Source organism: Mobula birostris, chromosome 15 (assembly GCF_030028105.1).
Source record: "Mobula birostris isolate sMobBir1 chromosome 15, sMobBir1.hap1, whole genome shotgun sequence".
Lineage (NCBI taxonomy): Eukaryota > Metazoa > Chordata > Chondrichthyes > Myliobatiformes > Myliobatidae > Mobula > Mobula birostris.
Genome location: NC_092384.1, coordinates 75,932,849 through 75,955,058, shown reverse-complemented (window position 1 = coordinate 75,955,058; position 22,210 = coordinate 75,932,849).

The following is a 22,210-nucleotide window of genomic DNA, read 5'->3' as shown; positions in this document are numbered from 1 at the left end:
GTTGAACTTAGACATCAGAGGCTATTTGAGTTGCTCGCCATTGGAGCATTTAATAGGTAATTGGGGCTTATCCCTGTTATCAACCCCGGATATAGCAACCTTAAGGAACCAACGCTCAGCAGGATCCTGACATTTACTGTGTAAGTCTTGTCTGGTTTAACTTGCCAAAATGCATGATTTTGTTCTTCTCCGAGTTAAATTCCATCTGTCATTCCTTGTGCCGCTTTCCCAGATGATCTAGATCCTGTTGTAATCTTAGGTAACCTTATTCACTGTCCATTGTGCCAGCTTTTGGTGTCATCTGCAAGCAGAGCAACGATTCAACTTCTTCTTCTGTCTTTTCACGGCGGTTGGCAGTCCAACTTAAAGCTGCATTCCCGCCGCCAGCTGGACTGTGCTATCCTAATATCACCTTCCAAACATAAAACTGAATCCAATGTCACTAAATGCTCCAATAACTTATCGCATTTTAAAGTAGTGCTGAACCAAGAGGATGTCGTGTAATTCCTTGCCAGCCCAAGAACAGCAGCAATGGTCGGAGTGCTCCCTCCTCCTCTCCAGCCTAGAGAATTCATGGACCGGCCTGCGTTCCAATTATTGATTGATCATGGAAAATTGACTGTCAGTGAAATGGGGAAGGTAGAGTTACCGGCCGGGTCATTTGCTAATAATTCACAATCAAAATAATCCAAGTGAGGAAGTTAAACAATGCAGGGCTAACGCTCCAAGTGAATACCCTAATGTGTTGGAAGCTAGCCTGTAGCCAAAAACCCATGTTGTTCACTCCTTCTCTGCTGTTCACTTTCAATAACACGCCATTTCCTCCTTGGTGCCCATTTCAAACAAGCTGACGGGGTCTCTTTCAGTTACTGCATCTCTCCATTCCCCTCCACCTTCAACCTCCTTCTCTAGTCAGCTCTCAACCAGTCGTGCCAGCTCTCCACTAAATCCAAAAACTGATTCCAACTATCCAATTACATTCAAATCCACACTAATTTCCACATTATTAAGTACACCGGTACACCTGCTTGTTAATACAATTACCTAATCAGTCATCATGTGGTAGCAACTCAATGCTTAAAAGCATGCAGACAAGGTCGAGAGATTCAGTTGTTGTTCAGACCAAACATCAGAATGGGGAAGAAATGTGGTCTAAGTGCATTTGACTGTGGATTAATTTTTGCTGCCAAACGGGGTGGTTTGAGTATCTCAGAAACTGCTGGTCTCCAGAATTTACAGAGAGTGGTGTGAAAACAAAAGATCATCCAGGCATGTTAGGAACCACACTCACGTCCCCAGCTACATCAACGGAGCTGTAGTGGAGCGTGTTTCAAGCTTCAACTTCCTTGGTGTCCACATTTCCGAGGATCTCACCTGGTCCCTGAACTCCTCCAACCTGATCAAAAAGGTGCAACAGTGCCTTTATTTCCTGCGGAGCATCAAGAAAGCTCACCTCTCTCCCAGGATACTGACGGACTTTTACCGCTGTACCATTGAGAGCATACTCACCAACTGCATCTCAGTGTGGTATGACAATTGTCCCGTATTGGACTGCAAAGCACTCCAACGTGTGGTGAAAACTGCCCAGTGGATTATCGGCACCCAACTGCCCACCATTGAGAACATCTACCACAAATGCTGCCTGGACAGGGCAAAAAGCATTATCAAGGATGCATCTCACCCTAACCATGGACTTTTTACTCTCCTCCCATCCGGTAGGCACTACAGAAGCCTCCGCTCCCACACCAGCAGGCACAGGAAGAGCTTCTTCCCTGAGGGTGTAACCCTGCTGAACCTCACATCACAGCGCTAAGCAGTATTGCACCCATATTGTACTGTCTCAGTACTTTTATATTTATGTGCTGTAGCACTTACTTTTATTCGCAGTTATTTTGTAAATAACACTATTCTTTGCTTTTCTGGTTAGATGCTAACTGCATTTCATTGGCTTTGTATCTGTACTCCGCACAATGACAATAAAGTTGAGTCTAGTCTAATCTAATCTAATCTACAGTTCTGTGGGCAAAAATACCTTGTTAATGAGAGAGGTCAGAGGAGAATGACCAGACTGGTTCAAACTGACAGAAAGATGACAATAACTCAAATAACCACATATTACAACAGTGGTGTGCAGATAAGCATCTCTCAATGCATAACACGCCAAAACTTGAAGTGAACGGGTTATAGCAGTAGAAGATCTTGAACATATACTCAGTTGCCATTTTATTAGGTGCAGGAGGTACCTAATGAAGTGGCCACTGAGTGTATGTGACAAGCAAAAATGGACCTAGCACTGATCCCTGCAGGTCTCCCCTGATCACAGGCTTTGCAACTGAAAAGCCACAGAGAACAAGAGTTAAGATAGTGTCCTGCAGGTGTGCAGCTGTACAGAACAAGGGTCTTAGAAGAATAAGTCCCCTTTGTACAGTATGAGGCATGAAAGATGTGAGCAAACCAAGATTAGATTAGATTAGACAAGATGCTAATGAAGGACTGAGAAGCACACACTAACTATTGGACAATAATTCTTCACTGAAACTAAGGAATCATTTGTCCCAACGGTCGCTAGTAATGTTGGAACCCAATTGTGGAACAAGACAGAATCTGATGTAGAAATGGCAACCAAAGTTTACTCATAAGTATTCCAACAGAACATTAGCGGCTGAGCCGAGCAACACTGCAAGACTTAACATTCTTAAAACAAGGACCCCACAATCAGGTGTCCACTAACTGATAGCTATATAAACCCGCAAGCCTATCAAAATAAACTTAACAAGCTTAAACAGAGAGCATTAGAAGACTGTATTATAAAGAGTGAGTCGCTTGAGAAAAATGCAAGGATTAATAACTCTCATTAAACAACAATTAACCAATTCAAGTGCTCTTAAAAAACATGGAGCCCAACACTCTCCAGCTCCCTGCTCAAGCCCGAAGAGCTCATTACTATATTTTTACTGAGGTAGCCTTCACTGCTTCATTGGGGAGAGAATTCCACAGATTCATCACTGTCTGGGAAAAGCAGTTCCTCCTCATCTCCACCCTGTAGATACCTGTAAGAATGTGTCATGAATGATGTTCTGTGTATGCAAATAAAGGATTAGAAGGAGCACAAGATTTCAATTGGTCAATAACTGTATAATATGGCAATTCTAAGCAGGAGTTTTGGAGCATTTTGGTGATTGTGGCGGAACTGTTTTCTTTATCAATTAAAATCAAAACATGTACACAAAACATGACTTTAACTAGAGTTTTCACATTGCAGTGAGAGAGAGAGAGAGAGAGAGAGAGAGAGAGAGAGAGAGAACAATACGCAGTCCTTATGTAGTGCTAAGGTGAGTCATTACTCCAAAATACTTTATAAATAAATCCATACATAGACTAATTCAACATAAAACTGTTTATGTACAAAACATTCAATTTCCCTTTACAAACCATATTCAAATAAACATACTTGCACAATAACAGTCCATAACTAACTTCACTATACTGAAGATTCAGTCTTTTTGGAGACGCTCTGTTTCTTTCAGGTTAGTGCCTCTGGACCTGGGGAGTGGCATCAGGTTTGGTAGGTGTCTGGTCTAAGACAATGTTCTCAGTTTCCAGTGTCACATTGCTGTCAGTGACATGATTATCACTGAGAGGTAAGTCTGTTGACTGTAATATACCTGTCTTGTTGGATGCAATTAACTCAGGTGTGTTCTTCAGTTGAGTATCCAGTATCTGGTCTTCATGATGTCTCCTTGTCTGATGTCCAACATTCACTGCCTACATCAGTAGTCTATTTCTTATAGCTATCCTATCGTATATCCACTTGTCTTCTCAGTAATCACCCACTAGGACTTCCTATCCAATCTCAAAGGTCCTGGCTGCTTCACTTGGCAACTGGCTGAACTGCTTATTCTGTACTTTCCTCCGTAGATATTATTTCAGGAGGTCTATAAGATCACAGATTCCTGCTTATGAACAGCATTGCAGGTGTTTGATTTGTCATTGTATGAACAGAATTCCGATACACTAAAGGAAGTTGTCTACCTTGTGCTGTAGAGAAATGTCCTCCTTGTCCATCACTTTAATTGTCTTCTTGAATGTTTGGATAAACCTTTCAGCTAACCCATTCATTGCTAGGTGGTGAGAAGCTGACTTGAAATGTTTGATGTCATTTTTCTTCATGAATAGTCTGAACTCCTCTGATGTATATTGTGGTCCATTGTCGCTCACAATTTGTTCTGGTAAGCCTTTTCTGGTGAAGATAGTCCTCAGTGCGGAAACAGTCTTTCTGAGGTGATTGACCTCATTGGTATGACCTCCAGCCACTTTGAATGAGCATCCACAGCAATCAGAAACATGGACTCCATGAATGACCTAGCAAAGTCGATGGCTACTCTTTACCATGGTGATGAGGGCCACTCCCATAGGTGTACCAGTGCCTGTGGATGTTCTTTTTGAACACTTTGACATCCTGAACAGTCTTTGGCCAAATCTTCCATCTGTTTATCTATTCCCTGGCCAACACGTGTAGCTTCCGGTGAGGCTTTTCATCTTGACTGTACCCAGGTGTCCTTCATACAGATTCTTGGACACTCTGTTGTGCAGTTTTGAGGGAACCACAACTCGAGATTTACACATTAGTGTCCTTTGACATACCAACAGTTGATCTCATCTCAGTGAGCACTCTGGAAACGTAGGGTTACCATGAGCTGGCCATCCTTGCATGGTGATGTCAGAGACTTTTGACAATGTTGGGTTATTCCTTGTTTCTCTTTGTATTTTGGAATTTGTTACAGGCAACTGGCCCACCAATGCAGTGTGGAATATTTCCGTCAGGTCACAGTATGAAGACTTTTCTTCTTCAGTTGCCAATAGTGGGAGACGTGACAAGCCATCAGTATTGCTGTGTTGTTTGGTACCTTTGAACTCTATGTCATAAGATTGAGCTTCAAGGAGCAATGCTCAACATTGTAACCAGTTAGCAGTCATCACTGGAATTCCCTTCCTGGGATTAAAAATGGACACAAGGAGCTGGTGATCTGTCACCAGTGTAAACATTTGTCTATAGAGGTAGCAGTGGAGCTTCTTTATTCCCCATACTAGACTAAGGGTCCCTCGGTTTATCTGTGGATAATTGCCTTCTGTGCTTATCAGTTAATTTGATGAAAATGCAATCGGGCGTTTAGATCCATCTTCCATAATGTATGACAAAACAGCTCCAATGCCATAAGGGGACGCATTACGCGCCAGTCTTATGGGCGACAATAGGTCATAATGGGTGAGCAGTGATGCTATTAGTCTCTGTTTTCTTGAATGCTCCTTCACATCTTTCTGACCATTCCCACTTTGTTCCTGTCAACAACAATGCTCTAAAGGGTGCAGCACTGTAGCAATGTCTGAGAGAAACCAGGGGTAGTAGTTTACAAGGCCCTATCATTAGTTGATATATTTTCTGGTTTGGGTGCCTGTAGCACTGCTGCAATCTTCTCGTGTGAGTTATGTAAGCCATTTTTGTCAATGACATGTCCACAATATGAGATTTCATTCTTGAAAAACTCACGTCTCTGTCTTCATTGCAGATCATACTGACTCAGCCTGATAAGCACCTTACCAAGGTTTTCATCGTTCTTGCCAGTCACAATGATGACATCAAGGTAACACTGTGTTCCTGAGATATCTTGGAATACTTAGTCTATTGCTATTGGCCAAATTGCTGGTGCTGATGAGATGCTAAAGATGAGATGATTATACTAGAATGGTCCCTCGTGAGTTTTTATTGTGAGGAACATCCTGCTTGATTCTTCAATCACCATTTGCAGGTAGGCTTGTTACAAGTCAGTCTTTGGAAACCTCTTTCCACCTGCCAAAGATGCAAAAAAATCTTCTATTGCACCATATGCAGCACCTGGTTAATGCTCACTTTGAAATCCCCATGTATGTGAGTGCTTCTGGCCTTCCCTTTCTTGATCACAAGGACAATGGGCATGGCCCAAATGCTCCACTCAACCTTGGAGAGAATTCCAGATGCCTCCAAACTCCAAAGTTCAGCATCCACTTTAGGAAGTAGTGACTTCCCTTAATGCATCAGAAAGTCCATCTCTTAAGTCACAGTAGGGGGAAAGTTTGTGCAATTCTGCAATATATTCAGAAGTGCTTTCATCCTCTGACAGGTTCCTTTAGTAATATCTAATATTCTCAGCTATTACTTGCGGTTTAAGGCTCAAGTGATTTTGTAAAATTGTAACAATTTTGTTGAATATCTTACATGCTGGCTTTTCAGGGATTATTAAATTGCATAAGAGACTGTACGTCCTAGAACCCATTATGCTAAGAAGCATTGGGGCTTTCTTTTGTTCTTCCACATTGTTCGCATTACAAAACAATTCCACCATCTCGATATACAACACTCAGCCTTCATTAGTGCTATCAAATTCATCAACTTTCCCTACTGAAGTCATTGCCATGTTAATTTCACTTTAAATTTGCTAGTGGCACACCTCACTGTGTACTATGCAGGCAGTTACTCACGCATCCCTTTGTTCATGTCTGTGACAGCCTTCATACTGTTTAACTCTCGTTTCATCCTATAACTGTCGGTGCTGTTGGTGATATTCACTGACATTCGGGTTTGTACTCATCGTCAATTTGTTGTGTCTGTGCAGCTACATATCAATTAAAATAAAAGCACTCATGCGGGAGGTGGCTGTAATTGGAGTATTTACATTGCAGCAAGAAAAAGAGCAATGCGCATGTGTAGGCAATAGATCAAATAGGCAGTCCATATGTAGTGCTAAGGGGAGTCATAGACCTAAAGAATCCATAGATTACAGATGCCACCTTTTTGAGACAATGCCTGTTGAAGGTCAGTGTGGCCTTAATGGGGCTGAAGGCCTGTTTCCATTCCATAGAATTCAATGTTGATTTCCCTTGCATTAGGCCAACAATTCCCAGGAAAATAATTCTGACCTTCTTAAAACAAAATGTTATAACCATGAGCTGTTTCCTTGCTTGCTTCTCAGGGGAAGAGTCTGTGGGACTTGGAATATGTTTCAATCATAGCCACAAGCATGAGCCAATGATTTATGTGGATAACATCAGCCTGGAGGAGGCGATTCCCACAAGACAACATTGTTCAATGTGATTCTTTGAAATCTTTATAAATGTAGATAAATTTGAACAGTATAAATGCTGTATGTGTTATTGAGCAAATGTCATCCCAATCATGTCGACATATTATTTTTTGATCGATCGCTGAAAGCCAGGCTTTTCTTTTTCAATTATTTTAATGCTTCTTATTATTTAGCCATCATACTAATTTAGTTAGAAAGCCAGTGATCCCACTCAGCTGTCTCTGTCACTACTTTCGAAAGTACATGATCTTAGAGACTAACACCTTTACCTTTCAATCAGAGGTTGTGGAATCAAACCCCATCACCACAGATGAAAAACTAATCTATTTACCTATCTACCTATCTATCTATCTATCTATCTATCCAGCCATCCATCTATCTATCTATTGAGATACAGCATGGAACCCCTTCCATCTGCACCGCCTGGCAACCGTCAATTTAACCCTGGCCTAATCACAGGACAATTTTAAATGACCAATTTACCAATCAACTGGTACATCTTTGGGCTGTGAGAGAGAACCAGTTTCTAAGTTAACACTTCAGCAGAGGACAGAAGTACAAATTATGGCTGGCTTGCCAATGGCCTTGGAGTATTATGGACTATTGTTGCATGTAAATAAGGGATTTTTAAAGAAGTTAGGCCATACCACGTGCATTGTAAATATCTCTAGCACCTCAATATCAATGTCTTTAACATTCTTTTCTAAATAAATATAAATGCTGCCTGAGCTGCACGCCACTCCCAGCATTTTATCCTGGAACTGTCCTGGTAACACTATATTCTGTACCTTATCATTATTTTTCTGGGAATCTGAGAATGAAAGGGATAACATATGAGGAGTGCTCTGGGCCTGTACTTGCTGGAGATTATAAGAAAGAAGTGGGTGGGGGGGATCTTACTGAATATTGAAAGGGCTAGATGGAGTGGAAGGGAAAAATGTTTCCTATGGTGGGGGACTCTAGGACTAGCGGGTAGAACTCAGAGTACAAGGACAAAGTACTAGGAATCTATGTTTCTAGAACAGAGATGAGGAGGAATTTCTTCCGCCAGATGGTTGTGATTCTGTGAAATTATTTCCACAGATGGCTATGGAAACCAAGTCATTGGACGTAATTAAAGTGATGTTGAAAATTTCTTGATTAGACAGGGAGTCAAAGGTTACAGGGAGAAAGCAGGAGAGTGAAGTTGAGAGGGTTAATAAATCAGCCACGATGAAATGGTGGAGCAGATCTGATGGCCCGAATGGCCTATTTCTGTTTCTGTGGCTTATGACCTCAGGGTCTACGGATGACGTGCAGTACAAAGGTTTTCACTATATCTCTGCATATGTGACAGCAGAAACACATAACTAAATACAGATTTAAAACATTAAGTTCATGTTTTGGGTGTATTTTGGTTTCGTTTTCTCAGAGTCATGGATTATGCAGCATAGCCACAGGCCCTTCAGCCCAACCTATCTCTGCCAGCCAAGATGTATATCTGAGCTAGACCCATTTGACTGCCTTGAGCACATATTGTATCCCACATCCTGCCATTTTCTGTAAGGAATTTGTACATTGTCCCCATGACCATGTGGGATTCCTCTAGGTGCTTCAATTTCCTCCCACAGTCAAAAGATGTATCAGTTGGTAGGTTAATTGGACATTGTAAATTGTTCTGTGATTATATAGGCATCCGTTAGTCTCGTGAGACCATGGATTTGCACCTTGGAAGGTTTCCAGGGTGCAGGCCTGGGCAAGGTTGTATGGAAGTCCGGCAGTTGCCTATGCTGCAAGTCTCCCCTGTCCACGCCACCGATGTTGTCCAAGGGAAGGGCACTAGGGCCGATACAGCTTGGCACCGGTGTCGACGCAGAGCAATATGTGGTCAAGTGTCTTGCTCAAGGACACAACACGCTGCCTCAGCGACCTTTAAATCACTAGACCGATGCCTTAACCACCTGGCCACGCGCCAACGGTTAAGTGATTACTCTAGGATTATATCACAGATATGCTGGGTGGAACAGCTCTAAGGGCCAGAAGGGTCTGTTAAGCACTCTATCTCAATAAATAAATAAACTCTTTCTCTCCTAGTATCTGTCTTTGTTACCCTTGCTCAGCTGCTGCTGAAAAAATGTTGCTGGGCCTCCTTCATGAAACTGTGGCAGTCTTCACCCTGTTGTGAACTTATAGGGAGTTCCAAGGTCTGGACCCACCTGAGTTGACGGAACAACAAAATCGTACCCCTTGTCTGGAAGGTAGGGGTGTGTGTGTGTGTGTGTGTGTGTGTGTGTTGGTAGGGTAGTGGTGTTCTTCTTGGCAGCACATGTCACAAGTTTTGAAAGTGCTTTTGGAATAGTCCGATGAAGAAATTAGAGTTGGAAATAAGACTTCCTAGGGACGACTGGCAAATGTTCTTCACTGAAAATGATGAATAAACCAGATAAGTTTTTATATCAATTTAGTGGACTCATGGTTCCTAGCCAGGGGTGGGGTTAGTGGGGATGCTCCCACTACCTATTAAATGCTCCCAATGGAGACTGTCTCAAATAACCTCTGCAAACCAAGTCCAGCTTCAATGAGCACCTACACTCTGTCCAACAGAAAACGTGGGATCTCCCAGTGGCCACCCATTTTAATTACACTTCCCATTCCCTTTCCGACATGTCAGTCCATGGCCTCCTCTACTGTTGTGATGAGGCCACACTTAGGTTGGAGAAGCAGCACCTTATATTCCATCTCGGTGGCCTCCAACCTGATGGCATAAACATCACTTCTTGAACTTCCTGTAATGCCACCCCTCTTCCCTTCCATTCCTCATCTCCTTCTGTCTCTCTAATCTTATCTCCTTACCTGCTCATCATCTCCCTCTTCTTCCGTAGCCTTCCGTCCTCTCCTATCAGATCCCCTCTTCTCCAACCTTGTATCTCTTTCACCAATCACCTCCCCAGCTCTTTATTTCACCACTCCTCCCACTTACAGTTTTACCTATCACCCTGTGGTTCTTCCTTCCCTTCCCCCACGTTCTTACTCTGACTTTTTTTTTCTTTTTCCTAGTCCTGATGAAGGGTCTCAGTCCGATACGTCGACTGTACTCTTTTCCATAGATGCTACCTGGCTTGCTGAGTTCCTCCAGCAGCTTGTGAGTATTGGATATTAGTTAAAAACAAGTTTAAATAAATAGGTTTTGAGCTGGCATTTAAAAGTGTTATGGAGTCTGAATTCATAGTTTTAGGTATTGAATTCCTCAGTTTAGGAGCATAGTTAAAAAAAACTGAACAGCCAATTATCTTTCAAGGGAGATTCCCATATAGGATAATCCCCTATCAATGTCTTAATTAATATTTCTCTAATCTACTAAAAATTGCTTCCTGTTTTGTGCTATCAAAGTTCTTCAATCTGATTGGCTGTCATGTCAGGTTAAAGAGTTGACTGCAGCTGAGCACGGGTGCCTTGCAACAATAAGACAATAGTATCACACAACAATTAAGGAGCATTACAGCCCTCATCACAATCCCATTGTGGGAAGAGGCTTCACATTAGTAGTGAATGCCTTTGGTTTACAGCTGGTTGGTAAATTAGGGTTGTTTTCTGAAGTTTTAACAAGATTTGACCAAGGATACCAAGAGGTTAAAGGTCAGAAGGCTCAAAGAATAACTCTCCAGTAATTAAGGTACTTGACCTACTTAGTAGTTAGTACATAGGCTCATTATCTTGAAGCGCTTAGGGAAGATAAAGACATTAAAATTTGGTAATTAGTAAGGAGCTTCATTTTTAACAGATTTAGTTTTTTTTTAATGCTAACAGGCCATGAAAGTGACTTAAAGAGAAAAGATCAGGTCTTGGCAGTTTTAACAAATTTTTGTACTTAGACAGTTCAATGCAATTTTCCATCTTTTTGAATGTGGAAATTAATGCTTTTATGACAGCCTAATGACTTCACAACAGTAATTAAAAATGTTCACGTTAGGCTGTCGGCTGCTTTGAAAGGCAGATGGTTCTTGTAAACCTGCATCAGTAATTGAAGGTATAGAGAGGGCTGTATAGCGGCCTTGATCTCTCTACATGAGCGAGCTGCACGTTCATGTGTGTGCTGGGCTGCCACCTTTCCGCTCTGGTGGAATTTACAAATGTCCTGCCCTTAGACAGCAGGGTGCTCCTGGTTCCAGATGCTACATAGATATCCCTGATGTGGGTGGGACAATTAGTCTATGAGCAGGGTGTGTGGAATTTTTCATGATGTTACTGGTCCTTTCCTGGCACCTATCTGTATATATGTTCTCGATAGCAAGTAGTCTGGTGCCAGTGAAGCACTGGACAATTTGATTACATGTTGTAGAGACTTCCTGTCCACTGCAGTGCAGTTTTCCGTACCATGCAGTGATGCAACATGTTAGGATGCTCTCTACTGTGCATCTGTAGAAGATTATGAGTATTGGTGTGCATTGTTCAGTTCCCTTCAGGCTCCTCAAGAAGTAGAGCCTTTGGTGAGCTTCCTTGACTGTATAGATGTGTTCTGGGACCATGAGATGTTGTACAAGATGTGCACTTCCAGGAGTTTGAAACTGCACACAGTTTCCATTGTTGTGCTGCCGATGTAAAGATGTGTGTGAGTGATGCAAGTTCTCCTGAAGTCAATAACCACCTCCTTTGTCTTGTTGACACTGAGGAAGAGATTACATTGCTGGTACCATTGCTTTCACCTCTTCTCTGTAGGCCGCCTCATCATTGTTGGTGATGAGCTCCTCCGATGCCATATCGTCAGTGAACTTGGCAAAGTGATTCCTCGGGCGTTTGGCCATGCGGTCATGTATGAGCAGAGTGTACAACAATGGGCTCAACACCTGAGGGCACCCATGTTGAAGATGATTGAGAGGAAGGAGTGGTTGTGTATCCTGACTATCTGTGGTCTGTTGGTTAGGAAGCCCAACACCCAGATGCTCAGTGGAGTATTTAGACCAAGGAGTAGGAATTTATTCACCAACGTCTGTGGGACAATGCTGTTGATTGCTGAATTGAAATTCAAAACCAGTATTCTGACATAACTGTCCTTGTTCTCTAGGTATTTCAGGGCTAGGTGCATGACATCTGATATAACATCTTTCATAGAGTGATTCTTTTGCAAAGCATTTTGGTGAGTGTCCAAAGTGGCAGGAATGAAGTTTTTGATATGTGCCAGTACCAGCCATTCAAAGTATTCTTGAATTTTTGTATGTAGTCTCTCTTTACCTTCTTGATGCCCAAGGTGATGACTGATGTCAGTGCCACTGGATAGGAGTCGTTCAGCTCTGTAGGTGTAAGATTCTTTGGTACAGGGGTGATGATGGCCAATTTGAAGCATGTGGAAACAGCAGCCTGGATGAATGAAGCATTGAAGATGTCCGTAAAGATGCCAGCGAGCTGGTGTGTACACTCCTGAAGTCCTCGACCTGGGACGTTGTCTGGCCCAGCCACCATACAAGAATTGACTCTCTGCAGAGGTCATCTCACACCTGCTGCTCTTACAGACGGTGGCTGCTCACCAGGGAAGGAACAGCTTTTGTGGCTGGCATTGAATTTCATACTGTAGCTCGAAGCGTACATAAAAGTTGTTTAGAACATTGGGGTGGGAAGCATCACTAGTACAGTCGATGCCATTTTTCCTTGCTTAGTCAGTAGTGCCCATGATGCTGGGGATCGCTATCAGACAGGTATTCCTGAATTTTTGTACGCAAGCTGCCTTTGCCTTCTTGATGCCCAAGATGAGGTTTCTCCTGACCGCTTCGAGAGCTGCTCTGTCTCTCAGGCTTAAAGGCAGCGTCCCGGACTTTTAGTAGGGAAAAAGAATGAGCACGCTATCTGAAGTGTAGAATTCAATACTGAATCCTGCAAATAGCAACTTTCCCAGATATAAAATGTGGTATTATTCAAGACATTGATTCAAATGTAACAGTGCAAGGGCCTCAGAGAGAGAGGTCAGTACAGAAGTGGGATGGTGAATTAAAGTGAGAGGCAAAATCTCAGGATCAGTTCTACTGACACAGCACATGTTCTCGGCAAAGTTATAAAACAATTTTTTTGCTTTCCATTCATTTTGAAGATAATCAAGAGGTAGGTCCACGTTATGTTCAACTTGGAACTATCCTGGGGAAAGTGTGAAAATTTCCCCATGGTGCCGCACAGTTTGAAATTGTATTGCACAGTTTCCTGGGGTGACACGCACAAGAAAATCAGAGGAGAAATGAAAAAAACAAAGTTATGTAGATAGTAGTCCTTTGGCCCGATTTAATCCCTAACGTTCTTACAGAAGCAGGCTTTGAAATTAAACACATTTGACTAAGACTTCAAAAATACACACCAGAGCATTTTCATAGAATTCAAATGTGTTTTGACAGGCCAAAGTAAACTCTTGTGATCTGAAAGTTGAAAGTGCTTCTTTTGACAAGAACTCATGAATATCAAAGGTTGAAAACTGCTGGTAGGATTTGATCACTCTGCTATTTTATAAAGGTCTTACTGATATTACCGCCAAGTAAAGTATGTACAGTATTAAGTGTACTGTAACTCAAAGAGAACATGCTGATTGAAATAAAAACAGAAAATGCCAGAAGCATTTCAAGGCATCTGTGGAAAGTAAAGCAAAGTAGGTTTCAGGTTGAACACCATTCTAGATGCTGATTTCTTCCCCTGAGGAAAAGACTATTTGCATACATGAGAGGTTCCCAAACTGGGGTCCACAGACCCCTCGGTTAATGGAAGGAGTCCATGGCATAAAAAGTTGGAAACCCGTGGCATATACTCTATTAATGTCCCTTATGATTTTATCCATCTCGTTAAGATCACCCCTCAGTGTTCTAAACTCTAAAAAATAAAACCCTAGCTTCCTCGGCCTCTCTCCATCACTCAGGCCTTCAGGTATGGTAACATTCTCATAAGTCTTGTTTGCATTCTTTCCAGCATCATGACGTTTTTCTTAGAACAGAGTAACCAAAATTTGTACCAAATGCTTCAGCTGCACCTCATCAAAGCCTTAAACAAATGTGATTTAACTTCCCAACTACTATACACAGTGTTGTGAGTAATGAAGTTCTCTGTACCCAGACACTTTCAGCACCATTTTGTCTACTTGCAAATCCTTTTTCAGGGAACCACATACTTTTCCTAGATCCCTCTGTTCTGTACCACTCCCTTGAGCCCTACATTTCACTGTGAATGACCTACCCTGATCTGACTTTATGATATTGTCAAATGGAATGATCTTCACTGTGCGTAATAACTCCAAGAGAATTGCACGGAGCTTCTCTGACCATTAATAAACTCACTAATGCCCCTGATTCTGTAAATCACTGTTCACTACATGATGTGCAGGTGTGCAGCCGTGCAGTAACTGAAATACTCCTTTATTGTCGCTCAGCTGGAATTTTCTTTTATATAATGTTACTAACATTTTTAAAATATGTTATTATAATTTAGAAACATATTAATATAATTGTGAAACATCCTCTAATTAATTGTGTGCTAATGAATATAATCCATAAATTTTCTAAATAATAAACATACTACAATCTTTGCTTTGAAACGTTTTAGAGCTTCAATATATTTATATTGTCAGTGTTTCAAGTTACAATAGTGTTACAAATTGTAAAAATAAAGACAGAATTGAAGTTAGTAACTCATTGTTAATAAACCGCCAGCCCATCAACGCCGTCTAGTCAAAACATTTTACTTTTTGCACTCTGCCTGCCAGTTGCTTTGACTGCCTGGCATTATTCACTTATGTTGCATATTGTGATTTGTGTTTGTTTGATGTGCATATTACCAAAAAATAGCACCATGCAGTTTTCAGGCCGTGTAAAAATTTCCTGTTCGCAGGAATGGTTGATCCATGCAGCTGTAAAATAAAATTAGACTGTACATTTTGAATTCAGAAGTGACTATGGGCTAACACACACAAAATGCAGGAGGAACTCAGCAGGTCAAGCGGCATCTACGCAAATTAATAAACAGTTGGTGTTTCAGGTGAGACCCTTCTTCAGGACTAGATAGGAGGCGAAAGATCCCAGGATAAGAAAGTAAGGGTGGTGGGAAAGGAGAACAAGCTAGAAGATGATAGGTGAAACCAGATGGGTAGGGGAGGGGAAGGAAGTAAGGAGCTGGGAGGTGTAAGAACATCATAGGAGAGGAGAATGGATTATGGGCAAAGGGAAGGGAGAGAGTCACCAGGGAAGTGATAGGTAGGTGAGGAGAAGAGTTATGGGGGAGGGCAGAGTGGGGAATTGAAGAACAAAGAAGTGTGGGGTGGGGCAGTGGGGAAGAATAAATTTATCCGAAGTTGGAGAAATCAATGATCATGCCATCAGATGGGAGGCTAGCTAGACGGAATATGATGTTTTGCTTTTTCAGTCTGAGAGAGACCACATGTTGGCAGAAGAGGAGGCCATGGACTGACATATCAGAATGGGAATGGGGATTGGAATTAAAACGGTTTGATTGTGGGCTCTTCAAACACAGTTTGAAGAGGGTAATTAAGTTCTGACCAGTGACCAATCTGAAGTTTGAGAGGAGGCAATCTCAAACAGGTGTCCACTGACCCAGTAGAAAAAGGCAGCATCGGATCATGGCATCATAACTGAGCTCTGACCAGTGATCAATTATCATTTAATGGTGATTAACAAGAGCAAATTAAAGTAAGGCAGGGGCAAGCACAACGGGCATCATTGCAGTGACCATCATCTGAGAGGTCAGAATTACAGTGCTGATCTTGAGGCTTAGTTCTTCAAGGATTAAGTCAGAGAAAGTAAAAAAAGTTCTCTTCCTTTCTTTTTATCTGCTCAGCTACAACAGTAGAGATGCCAGGCGGGATAGTTGAAAGCTCCTATTGTGGCATGTGGGGAGGCAGGGAGACCTTCAGTGTCCCTGATGACTATAACTGTGAGAAGTGTATCCAGCTGCAGCTTCTAACAAACCGCATTAAGCAGTTGGAGCTGGAAATGGATGAACTCCAGATCATTCGGGAGGCTGAAGAGGTGGTAGATAGGACATATAGAGAAGTAGTTACACCCAAGGTGCTGGACTCAGGAAACTGAGTGACAGTCAGACGGGGAAAGGGGTAAAACAGCTATTGTAGTGTACCCCTGTGGCCATTCCCCCCCCCCCAACAACAGGTACACCACTTTGGATACTGTTGCAGGGGGAATCTGGGGGATGACCCAACAAAGGAAAGTTACAGCAGTCAGGTCTCTGGCACTGAGCCTGACTCTGTGGCTCTGAAGGGAGGGAGGCTGACAAGGCATGCTATGGTATTAGGGGATTTGTTAGTTAGGGGAATGGACAGGAGGTTCTGTGGGCAAGAGTGAGATTCCTGGATGGTATGTTGCCTCCCTGATGCCAGGATTCAGGACATCTCAAAATGAGTCCTCAGCATGCTTAAGTGGGAGGGTGAACAGCCAGAGGTTGTGGTCCGTGTAGCTACCAATGATATGGGTAGGACTAGTGACGAGGTTCTGCACAGGGAGTTCAGGGAGGTAGGTGCTAAGATAAAGAGCAGGATAAATACTCCAGAGTTGTGACCTCAGGATTGTTATGCATGTCATGTGCTAATGAGGCCAGAATTAGGAAGAATAGGACAACATAGAACAAAGTCAGCATGGTTTCCTTAAGGAAAGATCTTGCCTGATGAACCTGTTGGAATTATTTGAGGAGTTTACAAGTAGGATAGATAAAGGGGACATAATGAATGTTACATATTTTCAGAAGGCCTTTGGCAAGGTGCCACACATCAGGCTCCTTATCAAGTTAAAAGCTGATGTTATTACAGAAAAGTAACTAGAATGGTTAGAGCATTGACTGATTGGTAGGAAGCAATAAGTTGGAATAAAAGGATCCTTGTCTAGTTTGTTACCAATGACTAGTGGTGGTCCACAGGGGTCGATGTTGGGACCGCTTTTTTTTACGCTGTATATCAATGATTCAGATGATGGAATAGATGGCTTTGTTGCCACACTTGCAGATGATACAAAGATTGGTGGAGGGGCAGGTAGTGTTGGGGAAGCAGGAAGGCTGCAGAAGGACTTAGATAGATTAGAAGGATGGGCAAGAAAATGGCAAATGAAATTCAATCTTGGAAAATGCACGGCCATGCACTTTGGTAGAAGAAATAAATGTGCAGACTATTTTCTAAATAAGGAAAAGATCCAAAAGTTTGAGATGCCAAGGGTCTTAGCAGCTCTTGTACAGAGCACCCTAAAGGTTAACTTACAGGTTGAGTCATTGGTGAGGAAGGCAAATGCAATGTTGGCATTCATTTCAAGATGTTTAGAACACAAGAGCAGGGGTATGATGCTGAGGCTTTATAAGACACTGGTGAGGTTTCATCTTGAGTATTGTGAACACTTTTGAGCTCCTTATCTAAGAAAAGATGTGCTGGCACTGGAGAGGTTTCAGAGTAGGTTCACAAGGATGATTCTAGGAATGAAAGAGTTATCATATGAGGAACGTTTGATAGGTCTGGGCCTGTACTCACTGGAATTCAGAAGGATGAGGGGGAATCTTATTGAAAGCTCTCAGATGTTGAAAGGTCTGGATAGAGTATGTGGGAAGGACATTTCCCATGGTGGGGTAGTCTAGGACAAGAGGGCACAGCCTCAAGAAAGTGCGGTATCCATTTAAACAGAGATACAGAGATGCAGAGAAATTTCTTTAGCCAGAAAGTGGTGAATTTGTGGAGGCCAGGTCATTGGGTGTATTTAAGGCAGAAATTGAGAGGTTCTTGATTGGACACAACATCAGAGGTTACTGGGAGAAGTCCAGGGAGTGGGACTGAGGAGGAGAAAAATAAAAGGATTAGCCATGATTGAATGGTGGATTAGACCAAAGATATTACAGCTGAAAAGTATCCATTGGTGCTATCGGGAGACACAAGAGAGAATGCAGATATTGGAAATCTAGGGCAAGACACAAATTTACCTAAACATCAACGGTCGAATCACCTCTATAGATGCTGCTTGACCAACTGAAGGCAGCCCTCTACTACCACTCCCTGGTTTTTAATCCATTTTACTACCTCATCCTGAATGCCAAGCGACTGAAACTTACTTGAGGAAGGTGGTGCAGAGGAGGTTTACCAGGTTTATTCCAGAGATGAGGTGGTTAGACTATGACCTGGGACTGTACTCACTGGAATTCAGAAGGATGAGGGGAGATCTTATAGAAACATATAAAATTCTGAAAGGGATAGATAAGATAGAGGAAGGAAAGTTGTTTCCACCGGTAGGTGAGACTAGAACTAAAGGATATAGCCTCAAGATTCAGGGGAGTTGATTTAGGATAGAAATGAGGAGGAACTGCTTTTCCCAGAGAGTGGTGAATCTGTGGAATTCTCTGCCCAATGATGCAGTGGAGGCTACCTTAGTAAATATATTTCAGGCAAGGTTGGATAGATTTTTACATAGTAGGGGAATTAAGGTTATGGGGAAAGGCAGGTAGGTGGAGATTAGTCCATGTTCATATCAGCCATGATCTTATTGAATGGCAGAGCAGGCTCGACGGGCCAGATGACCTACTCCTGCTCCTATTTCTTATGTTCTTATGTTCTCATATAACCTTCTTGACCAGCCTCCCAAGCGGGATCTTGTAAAATGCCTTACTAAAGTCCATGTAGACAACATCCACTGCCTTGCCTTCATGCACTTTCCTGGTGAATTCTTCCTTCAACCCCCACCCCTCGCACTCCTTCTCGGCTACCTGTCCAACACCCCTCCAGCGATGGCTCCACCCTTGCCATTCCCAACATCTTTTGCCCCTGCCAGATTTACAAACTTGCTCTCCATTCCACATTGACAAATACAGTACTGTGCAAAAGTCTTAGGCCACCTAGCTATATATATGTGTCTAATACTTCTGTACAGTACTGTATTACACATTGTGTTATCATTGTAGCTCTCCCCATTAGCTGAAATAACTGAATATTCTCTACAACTGATCCCCACAACAACCCTGATCTCACCTTGTCACAAGTATTCCCTTTCTCCTAGTTTCCCTCACATGCCCTTCTCTGCAATTAAGCAGAGGATGGTGAATCTGTGGAATTCAATGCCAGAGACAGCTGTGGAGGCTAGATCTTTGGGTATACTTAAAGTGAAGTTTCTAAGTTCTTGATTAGTAAGGGCATGAAAGGTTACAGGCAAAGGCAGGAGAATGGGGCTGAGGGGGAAAATATTTTAGCCAAAAATAAATGGTGGAGAAATCTCAATGGTCTGAATGCCCTAATTCTGCTTCTATGTCTTATGATCGGATGGGCATTTGGGTCAGCATGGAATTTTTGGGCTGAATGGCCAGACTGGTTGCTGTATTATGCTTAATGACTCTATGTTTGGATAGATGGAATCCACACTGTAACTCAGGAGGTGCTTCTTTAACCACTGAGTGGAGCCATTTGAGGAGGACCTGTTGCAGGACTTGTTCCCACAGTTACCCACGTTTTTGAATGAAAAGGCTATGGGACTGGTAAGAAAGCAGGGGAATGGGGATGAGAGGGAAAATAAATCAGCCATGATTGATTGGCAGAGCAGTCTTAATGAGCTGATCCCCCTTAATAATTAAATACCTATCTATCTCTGCTTTAACTATATCCAATGAATGAGTTGGAGTTGTTGTTCTCCTATCTTGGCAACTTACTTTCAAATGTTTTGTCACCATGCAAGGAGACATCATCAGTGTGCAGTTAATTGTGCTGTGTCTTCTGAATGCTTATCATTTATAGACTAATCAATTAGCTGATTGGTTTATATTATGGAAACTCAATGGTGATGTAGGTAGGAAATCGTTGATGGGTTGCATATGAACTTTGTGTGTTGTGGCCTGGAACTTAGTCCGCTTTGGTTCATAAATAGGATCGAGGTCTACATGTCTACTTACAGAATTGTTCACAGAAAACAACACTTCGAAGCATTCTCTGGAGTGCGGCACGTTTGCTTGCACCATGACTTTGACGGATGCCCAGTTGAATATGTGCCCCTTTCGATCCACATGGGTAAAGACGAGGGAGAATTGGTCATGCCACTTCACAGCCAGTTGCTGTTCATGGATCTTTGTGGATAGTTTTCTCCCTGTCAAGCACACTGATAATGTCTCCTCGTATGGTGACGAAACATTTGCAAGTAAATTGCCAAGATCGGAGAACAACTCAACCCAACCATCAACCACCCAAGCTACACATTTTCTGAATTACTTCCCTATCCAATGACTTGGTCTCTGCAGATGTCTGTGGCAATAAATTCCACAGACTCACCACTCTCTGTCTTAATGAATCAATTTAAAGAGCATAACCATGAGGTAAATCTGAATGAGTGGTGGCTATCTTCTCTTGAATGGACGCAGCTGAAAGACAGCCTGATTAACTCCTTTTGTGATTGAGGAGACCTTGCGAAGATATTGGTTTTAGATGTCTAAAATTGGCAATTATAATTATAAGATAATCACTAATTAAATGCAACAATCAATTCAGGAGAAGAGGCAAGAATTTGAAACTCAGCACTGGAAAGAGTAGAGATAAAAAAAGCATTTAAAGTTTAACCTCCACAAGGGAGAAGGAGATAGTAGAAGGATTTGTAGATGAGGTTAAGTAGCATGAGATGATGGGAAATATGGACCCTTAGTGCCAAATAGTCAGTCCCTGGGCTATAAATTCTGTGCTGATAAATTCCCAATGACTCCTCCATGATATCACAAAAGGTTTGTCATCTTAATGTAACATAATTAGCTTTTCACAAGGATGCCACAAAACTAAACTTAATTACAAAAGCACTTTACTGAAACGTTTTCTTTTTTTGCCTTTCTCGAGTTCTTGCATTAGTGGCATAATTATCTCAAGTAATTGCTTCTGTGAAATAAAACACTCTTGCCTGGAGCTTTTGTAGGATTGGAATTGTGCCTTTGAAAGGAGATATGTGCAGCAAGAAAAGAAGGAGCTAAGAAGTTTACTGGCTATCTCAAAGCACTTCTGCATCAGTAACAGATGTTTTTGGAGCATGATGCAAAGGAGCACAGGGATGATGGTTCCATACACTGGCCATAATATGAACAGGAAGATCCCACAAATGAAAAGCCAATTAAAATCCCACAATCTACTGGGATACAGAGCCAGCATCGGGAAATAGGATAAGACTAAGTTACTTTAAATTCTGTGATTCTAATGGGCCGAATGACCTCAAGTAGTGTTACTTTAAGGAGTTTGTTTGTTTGTGGACAAACAGCTGAATAACCTGCTCCTAATTAGGATTTAATATCTTCCCAAGGTTTACATAATTAATTTAACAATTAAGATATTTAAATTAGGGAGAGACTGTCATCAAAATGTAAAAAGTGATCAGATGTAAAACTCATAATATCGTAACAATAGATGACGTATTGACATTTTCCAGTTTTTTTAATAGATCGCATGACTTGTCTTCTTTTTCATAATGGTTCTTTGTCTTTGTTATTTACAGTTTTTCAAAAATTATATTGCATTTTTTTATTTTCCTGTAAATACCTGCAAGAAAATGAATCTATGGTGACATAGATGTACTTGATAATAAATTTACTGCGCTCTGTCTGCTACGCTGCTTGCAGTCAGGGCAGCAATGAAGGTCCTCCATCTCTGTCTGTCCTTGGCCATCTTCTCTATTATGACCCAGATGTGGTTCAGGGTCCTCGTTTCTGCCTTTATGGTACGATACCAAGTTGTCTTTCATCTCCAGCATTTCTTCCAATCTTCAGGGGTCCAATAAAGTGCTGTCTTGATGATGGAGTTGGCCTCTCTTCTCATCATGTGCCCAATCTACATATCTCCAACGTCTCCTCGTGATGATTGTGGCCATGTCCTCTTGGTGACAGTGAAGGAGTAGGTCGTGGTTGGAGATCTTTCTTGGCAGCTACCTCCGACTGCAGCTGTTCATAGAAGATGTGTTTTTCTTCAGTGCCACTATCATTAGTTGGAGCATAACACTGGATCACAGTCATGTTCACTTGCTTCCCTTTCAGCCTGACTCTCATCGGCCAAGTGTTGATTGGTTTCTGTTCCAGCAAGGACTTTTAATGCCTTTCTTCAAAATGACAGTTAGACTATCGTAGTGATGACCATTCTCCCTTCCTGA